Source organism: Trachemys scripta, chromosome 7 (assembly GCF_013100865.1).
Source record: "Trachemys scripta elegans isolate TJP31775 chromosome 7, CAS_Tse_1.0, whole genome shotgun sequence".
Classification (NCBI taxonomy): Eukaryota; Metazoa; Chordata; order Testudines; family Emydidae; genus Trachemys; species Trachemys scripta.
In genome coordinates, this window is record NC_048304.1 from 87,100,730 (window position 1) to 87,109,246 (window position 8,517).

Below are 8,517 nucleotides of genomic sequence, written 5' to 3' on the forward strand. Positions count from 1 at the left end.
CAATTGTTACTTCTGCCTGGTGCCTCCAGTTGGGAAAGGTGTGTCAAAGAAGAAAAAGTGGACTGTGCATTATCCAAACATTCCATCAGCTATACGCCCAGTACCCCACGGAGAAGGACTGCCGTTTCCTGATGCACCAGAATCATTCTCACTTGAGTCAGACGAGGAAGAGGAAGAGGATGAAACTTCTGGTCCTGACAGTCATTGGAGCCTGGGAGGAAAAGTGTTCAGCATCCACCACTTGTTGAATCAAGGAAGATTTTGTTACCACCGTTACACATCAAGCTGGGTCTGATGAAGAACTTTGTCAAGGCCATTGACAAAACACAAGCAGCTTTCAAGTACATCCGTGGAAAATTTCCAAGGTTAAGTAAAGCTAAGATAAAGGAAGGTGTCTTTGTTGGTCCTCAGATTCATGAACTTCTTCGAGATGTTGCATTTGACCATGCACTGCGTGGCAAGGAAAAGACGGCATGGAAAGCCTTCCAGTTAGTGGCAATAAATTTTCTCGGAAACAACAAGGCAGACAACTACAGGTTGTTGGTGGAAAACCTCCTCAAGGCATACAAAAGCCTTGGTTGCAACATGTCACTAAAGATACATTTTTTGCACTCTCATCTAGATTTTTTTCCACCGAACTGCGGAGCAGTGAGCGACGAGCACGGCGAGCCATTTCACCAGGACATTGCAACAATGGAGAAATGCTATCAGGGCAAATGGAGCCCATCAATGCTGGCAGACTATTGCTGGACAGTGACAAGAGATGCTCCATTTAATGAATACAAGAGACAAGCCAAGAAGCGCCGAGTAGACACTGAATAGGACTAAACTATGTACATAATAGTTTTTTGCCTTTTGTTTCATAATAAATTTTATTTATATAACCCTTTTGATGATTTTTAAAGTGTTACATAAACAGGACAGGTGAAATATTATCATGTAAAGCAATCATAAACACATGAAAAGACCTAGGTTTACAATTTATGATTAAAACTCTATCTACACAGACATAAAATGTAAAAACTTAAATATCTTGGAAACAGTAGCCAGTTGTTTTAGTTGTCATATTTGAATTTAGCACATCAAAATACATAATAAATAGCACATTTTATCTCTGAAGCAGATGACTTCTCAAAAATTGTAGACCAGTGTAATTATATACTAATTTTCATTAATCTTATAATCAGACATGCAATTAAAATAACCACAGTTGCATAAATTTGGAATAGTCTATTAAAATAGGTGTATATCTGGATGAGCAATCTTTCAATGTTTATGTTTTTAACCTTTTAGGAAGATCAAAGATGAGTGTAAACAGTGTCAGGAATTTTGCAAATCATATGAGACCTGATTTTCTCAAGGACAGTGCAGATGGTCTAACATCGGTGTAAAAACAGTATAACTACTTTCCAGGCTGATTTATGCTTTGAACTGTGTACTAAACTGACTTGTTTACAAAACTAGTTTAATTTGTGTAGCTTGGCCAAGGTTTAAAGGTGACATTGAAAGGAAAATAACATTGTCTGAGCCCAATTTTATTTCTTTATTATGCATAAAGACCTGCTAAAATTTGAAGTATTATTTTTTGTTTGTTTACATGAGAATTTCAGATCTAGCCTACTATGTTTTTCCAGGGAGAATCTATTGACAATTGGAGAAAAAGTAGCATTATTACCTCACATTCACATGAACCAGGAGTGTGGCCAGCTAAGAGATGTTTAACTAGACTATTAAATACTCTTTGTTTTTGTTAATATTTAATTATTTAACTCCAATAACTGTCAAAAGATGGGAGAAAAGATTTCTTCGTGAAATGCATGTCTCTGTGTGTTTTCATCGATTTCAAGACCAGAAGAGACCATTATGATCATCTAGTTGTATAACACAGACCTAATGTAATTATTGGAGCATATCTCTTTGAAAAACATCCAATTTTGATTTTAAAATGGTCAGTGACATAGAATCCACCACAATCTGTGGTAAATTGTTCCAAAGCTAATTACTAGATTTTTTTTTAAATAATATATTCATATGTGTATGGGTGCTACTAGAATATAAATAATAATCCTCAAACAGCAAACATCTTAATCATATTAATGTTTTTGACAGCATAGAAGTGACCTTGCATTGCTACTTTGATAGGCTGGTTGCATATTGTGGCAGTGTTAAAATCAGTGCAGCTTGGTCTTTGCATTGCTATAGCCTTCTTTAGTTATGTCTACACAGGGGACATTTATGAAATATTCCCACAGGAACATCTGGGAGACCCATTTGGAATTTTTGAGTAAAGTTCCATAGTGAAGAAGACAAGGCCAAACTTCAACCTGAGTGTCCCAGGTGTTTGGTTGGTGGGGGTAGGATCAGGGTTAAGGTTGTGTGCACTTTCCATTCTTTCACATCTCTGTAGAGGAGAAATGATCATGGAGCAGATGTAACTGTAGCTTTGAATTTGCTCTTTGCTTTAATCCCAGGGTACAGGGTCCTTGGGCTGAAGTTGGCAGCAATTGCACGGTCTACAATTTTTGAGAAGTCGTCTGCTTCAGAGATACAATGTGCTATTTATTATGTATTTTGATGTGCTGAATTCAAATATGACAATTAAAACAACTGATTGGCTACTGTTTCTAAGATATTTAAGTTTTTACATTTTATGTCTATGTATATTGTGTAGATAGTAGAGTTTTAATCATAAATTGTAAACCTAGGTCTTTTCATGTGTTTATGGTTGCTTTACATGATAATATTTCACCTGTCCTGTTTATGTAACACTTTAAAAATCATCAAAAGGGTTATATAAATAAAATTTATTATGAAACAAAAGGCAAAAAACTATTATGTACATAGTTTAGTCCTATTCAGCGTCTACTTGGCGCTTCTTGGCTTGTCTCTTGTATTCATTAAATGGAGCATCTCTTGTCACTGTCCAGCAATAGTCTGCAAGCATTGATGGGCTCCATTTGCCCTGATAGCATTTCTCCATTGTTGCAATGTCCTGGTGAAATGGCTCGCCGTGCTCGTCGCTCACTGCTCCGCAGTTCGGTGGAAAAAAATCTAGATGAGAGTGCAAAAAATGTATCTTTAGTGACATGTTGCAACCAAGGCTTTTGTATGCCTTGAGGAGGTTTTCCACCAACAACCTGTAGTTGTCTGCCTTGTTATTTCCGAGAAAATTTATTGCCACTAACTGGAAGGCTTTCCATGCCGTCTTTTCCTTGCCACGCAGTGCATGGTCAAATGCATCATCTCGAAGAAGTTCACGAATCTGAGGACCAACAAAGACACCTTCCTTTATCTTAGCTTCACTTAACCTTGGAAATTTTCCACGGATGTACTTGAAAGCTGCTTGTGTTTTGTCAATGGCCTTGACAAAGTTCTTCATCAGACTCAGCTTGATGTGTAAGGGTGGTAACAAAATCTTCCCTGATTCAACAAGTGGTGGACGCTGAACACTTTTCCTCCCAGGCTCCAATGACTGTCGGAGTGGCCAATCTTTCCTGATGTAGTGGGAATCTCCTGCACGACTATCCCATTCGCAGAGAAAACAACAGTACGTTGTGTATCCAGTCTGCAGACCAAGCGAGAGAGCAACAACCTTCGAATCGCCACAAAACTGCCACTGATGTTGGTCATAGTTTATGCACCTCAAAAGTTGTTTCATGTTGTCATAGGTTTCCTTCATATGGACTGCATGACCAAAACATTGCCATTATGCAGTAAAACAGCTTTAAGACTCGTCTTCGATGAATCAATGAACAGTCTCCACTCATCTGGATCGTGAACGATGTGGAGGGCTGCCATCACACCATCAATGTTGTTGCAGGCTACAAGATCACCTTCCATGAAGAAGAATGGGACAAGATCCTTTTGATGGTCACGGAACATGGAAACCCTAACATCACCTGCCAGGAGATTCCACTGCTGTAGTCTGGAGCCCAACAGCTCAGCCTTACTCTTGGGTAGTTCCAAATCCCTGACAAGGTCATTCAGTTCACCTTGTGTTATGAAGTGTGGTGGAGGAGGATGGGAGAAAATGTGGGTCCTGTGACATTGATGGTTCAGGACCAGAAGTTTCATCCTCTTCCTCTTCCTCGTCTGACTCAAGTGAGAATGATTCTGGTGCATCAGGAAACGGCAGTCCTTCTCCGTGGGGTACTGGGCGTATAGCTGATGGAATGTTTGGATAATGCACAGTCCACTTTTTCTTCTTTGACACACCTTTCCCAACTGGAGGCACCAGGCAGAAGTAACAATTGCTGGTATGATCTGTTGGCTCTCTCCAAATCATTGGCACTGCAAAAGGCATAGATTTCCTTTTCCTGTTCAACCACTGGCAAAGATTTGTTGCACAAGTGTTGCAGCATATGTGTGGGGCCCACTTCTTGTCCTGATCTCCAATTTTGCAGGCAAAATAAAGGTGATAGGCTTTCTTAACCATAGTGGTTATACTGCGCTTTTGTGATGCAAAAGTCACTTCACCACAAACATAGCAGAAGTTATCTGCACTGTTCACACAAGTACGAGGCATCTCTGCTCACTTTGGCTAAACAGAAATGTGTCCCTTTGCAAAATCAAACACTGACAAATAAGAGAGCACGACACTGTATGATTTCTAGAGCTGATATAGGGCAATTTGTTCAGCAGAGTGATGTAAGCTTTGTTATGATTGCATCATCCGTGACTTCTAGGAATAACATGATACAATTCATATCATGTATGACGCAATACCAGCTTCAGATGGCATCATTCATTGTTTTGCCTAAAAAGCAAGTACTGTCCAAACCCAGTCATAGATTTATTCATAGATCCAGTCAAAGATGTATTTTAGTCATTTCTGGTTTAAATTGAGATCCCTTCCCTTTATAACTCACTTATCCTCCGCCATTCCCAAGTCAAGGGTCGTATATACTGACCCAATAGCATATCTTGCAAAACTAGAGCCAATCATCAATTTTAAGCATAATTTTCTTTCTCAGTGACCCAGAATTAGTAAAGTTTGACTACATTTATTTCAGAAGCATTCTGGCTGTAGAGCAGTGTTATTGGCATCATTTGTCAAGCACATTTCTCACAAGCAATTTCCCCTGTTATTAGGGACAACGTTTTATTTTTCCACTATAATTTTATTTGTAAGCCTGCTCCATTCATATTAGACCCTATATTCATGTATTGGGCCTAAGCCTGTGGACATCTTGTGAGAGTCCACCTTAGAAGGCTCTATACCCACATCATTTGCAACAGAAAAACAGGAATTTGTTTTTCTACATTGCGTTGGTCGTCCAATAAGTTGGCAAAGCAATATCTGCTCTCCATCACCAATGACAACCCAAGACCTAGACAGCCACCCCCTGGTCTCACTTGCCTTGGACATACAATGGTTTATACACGAATCTCATGAGATTATGTCTTTGGCAGGAGGAGTCTGGAGCAATAGTCATAATCTAGTTCTGTATTCTGCTGAGGGTACACACAAGCATATCCGTATAAATTACTGGAAACCAAGAGAATCCAATTGGCATCTTCCGTATCAGGACAAAGAACCAGCAGTGGAACAATTTTTGGTTGTATGCAATCAAGTTATTCTGTAATGCTTGCAGCCTCAGACAAAGGCAGCTTGCTTTATTCCCCGTTGTTCTTGGGTGAGATTGATCAGATCTAGTACAAGGGGGGCAGAAGTCTACCTTTTTTTGATTGAATTTCAGACCCTCTTGGTCTTGCACACAAAGATCTGAAAGGTGCTTAATGAACTCAGAGCTACCCACTCTGGAACATCTCATGTGACTCTAGTAAAAGAATCACATAAGAGGCACTTGCTTATTAGAATGACCTTCTTAGAATTCCGAGACAAAAAACAACAACGACAAAAGAATTGAGATGGAGTTATGGTTGCATCAGTCTGGTAGGTATCAGTAATTTAAGACAATAAAAATTACACAGTTGTTTGTAATTATTTCAGAACCAAGCATTATAAGCCTAGGAAATTCAGATTGAAGGTTACATTTAAAAGAAATCTGAATAGATTAAAACAAAATCTTAACTCTGCCCTGTAGTGCTGTCATACAATAATCATAGGAATATGAAGGCATTTTAATGTTTGCGGTTCAAGATTAGTTTATGCTGATTTTTAGAGACATTAGATTTTTATTGTGTTTTCTTTACTACAAGACAGAGTTAAGATTGTTTGGATGCCTAACTGCATATCTTACCTTATCCTATTTGGATTTCTTTTAAGTGTAACCTTAACTCTCAATTTCCTGAGTTTACAATGCTTGGCTTTGGGATTATGACAAGTATCTCTAGTGTTTTTTACCCTTAAACAAGATACACATTCTCAAACTTAACTCCACACTTAACACTAAGGAAATTCTCAAACAAAAAAACACATTTTTTTTTAAATAAACAAACATTTCATACTTGAATACTAAACAATACCCCCAAAGCAAATGCTACCATGCAATATTTCTAATGATTGGATTATATGTAGTATAATTCTTAATTTATTTTAACTTTTAAGGAAAGATTCAGCAGAACACCAAAACATCAAATAGCCAGAGTACGTCAGCCAGATAGTGGATCTACAGCTGCTTTGCATCACTAGAACAACACAAAGCAGTTAAAGCATATGCAAGATCAGCACTACATAAAGGTTGAAGGCAGGGAGAATCCCATCTCTGAGTCCCAATGTCTGGGTGATTTAAGGACTCTCCTGCTTCTGCCTCAACTACCCCAGCAGAGCAGCCTTAAAAGTATTGTGGAGCCCAGGCTTGCACACAACCCAGGGGCACAACCAGAATTTTTCTAAGGAGGGAGTTCATAGCTGTTCCTCTCCTGCCCTGTATCCAGCTACAAGCAATCTCCCCCTGCACCCAGACCCCCACTTCCCCACACCCAGCTTTATATTAAATCTCCTCCTGCTGCCCCACACCCAGGCCCGTGCTCTTTCCCCACATTGCTCCAAACTCAGCTTTGAGCTCTTCCCCTTGTGAGCTCCCAGAGAGCCCATCAGGCTGAAGAACAACATCCCTAGCAGGGGCCAGGCAGTTCTGGGAGTCACAGACCCCATCCTCCTCCTCCTGTGTTTCCCCTTCCCCAGGAAGCACCAAAAGTCCAGATCCAATCCTCCCCCATTTCTGAGGATTGGGGGTTCCTGGAGCCCCCTGCTTCACTTCTCCCCAGGGGCTGGGGTTAACTAATTCCCATGGGTGCTGAAAGGCCTGCAGAAGTTTTTTGGGGGGCAAGCAAGTGCACAGGATCATACCACCTCTCAAATTTGGGCTGGCCACCCCCTCTCGTGATGGAGGGGCAGTCAGGCCAAATGTGAGTGAGAAGCATTACAATCTGACACACAGGGTCACTGAGCTGCTCAAATTTGGCCTGGCCACCCCTCCATCAGGTATTCTCTGGTCAGGGCCCACAGGCCCCCACCGCACCCCTAATATAAATGATAGAAACTTTGAAGAACAATAACAAATGTCCAGTCTCCCTCATGATGTGTTGCCAACTCTTGCAATTTTAGTATGAAGTATCCTGACATTTGGTGTTTTTTGTGATGCCCCAGCATCACAAAAAACTTGTAAACTTGTAAATTGAAGGCATTTGATATGGGAATTATTCCACAGATGCCACTTTTCAAATAGAACTCTACTGCCACAATACAATGAATACAAAATTGTTACAGAAAATATCCAATGGCAAGTGAAAATTCAATGCTACATTTTACAATGGTGGATGTGGGATGATTAGTTAATGTTTGTCCAGCACTTACTGTAGTGCAAAGTATTGTCATCATTATTATTGATAATACCCATTAATTGCAAGGCCACAGCACTGCATTTTTTCTTTATAGGAGCTCCTTATGAATCTGTGCTCCCCACCCACCCATGATGTTTGCAAGGGGCCTTCATGGATGTTACAGCCCATCTCAGTATTTGGGAGGGTTCCTGTATGAATGCAAGGGTCTCTCTCTTGATCTGTGGCTGACACATCATGATTGTGTAGGGATAATGTTCCCAGGGGACCCATATGGGTGTGAGGACCCTTGTCCCACTACTTACAAGCAGTGTTGCTAAAACTCATGGGATTTTATTGCATGTCTCAGGGTATTTGGTGTTTTCCTTAAAGCCCCAGCTCCTGAAGTGAGGTGAGAATCTCAGATGTAATTTTTAGTTTCTAGGTGGTGGAGAAAAGTCTGAAAACGGGACCCCTAAACAACAAAAGCCTCATACAATGAACCAACGTGTTACTTTAGTCTCATGCTTTCCAGAGTCCTGGCTCATGCTAACAGGGCACTTGGGTGGGGAGGCTGCACAAGAGTCCACCGAGGCCTCAAGTCTCCCATGCTTGTGGGGCAGGGATGCAGGGCTCTGCCTAAAATCCTGATGTTTGCAGGCGCGGGGCACGGGAGCCCGTTTCAGTTTCCATGAGCAGGCGGGAAGCAGCAGGATCCCGTTACCTAGCGGAGGTGACATGCGCAAGTCGCGCCCCTTCCTCCGCGCCCCAGCAGCACTGCCCCTTTAAGAG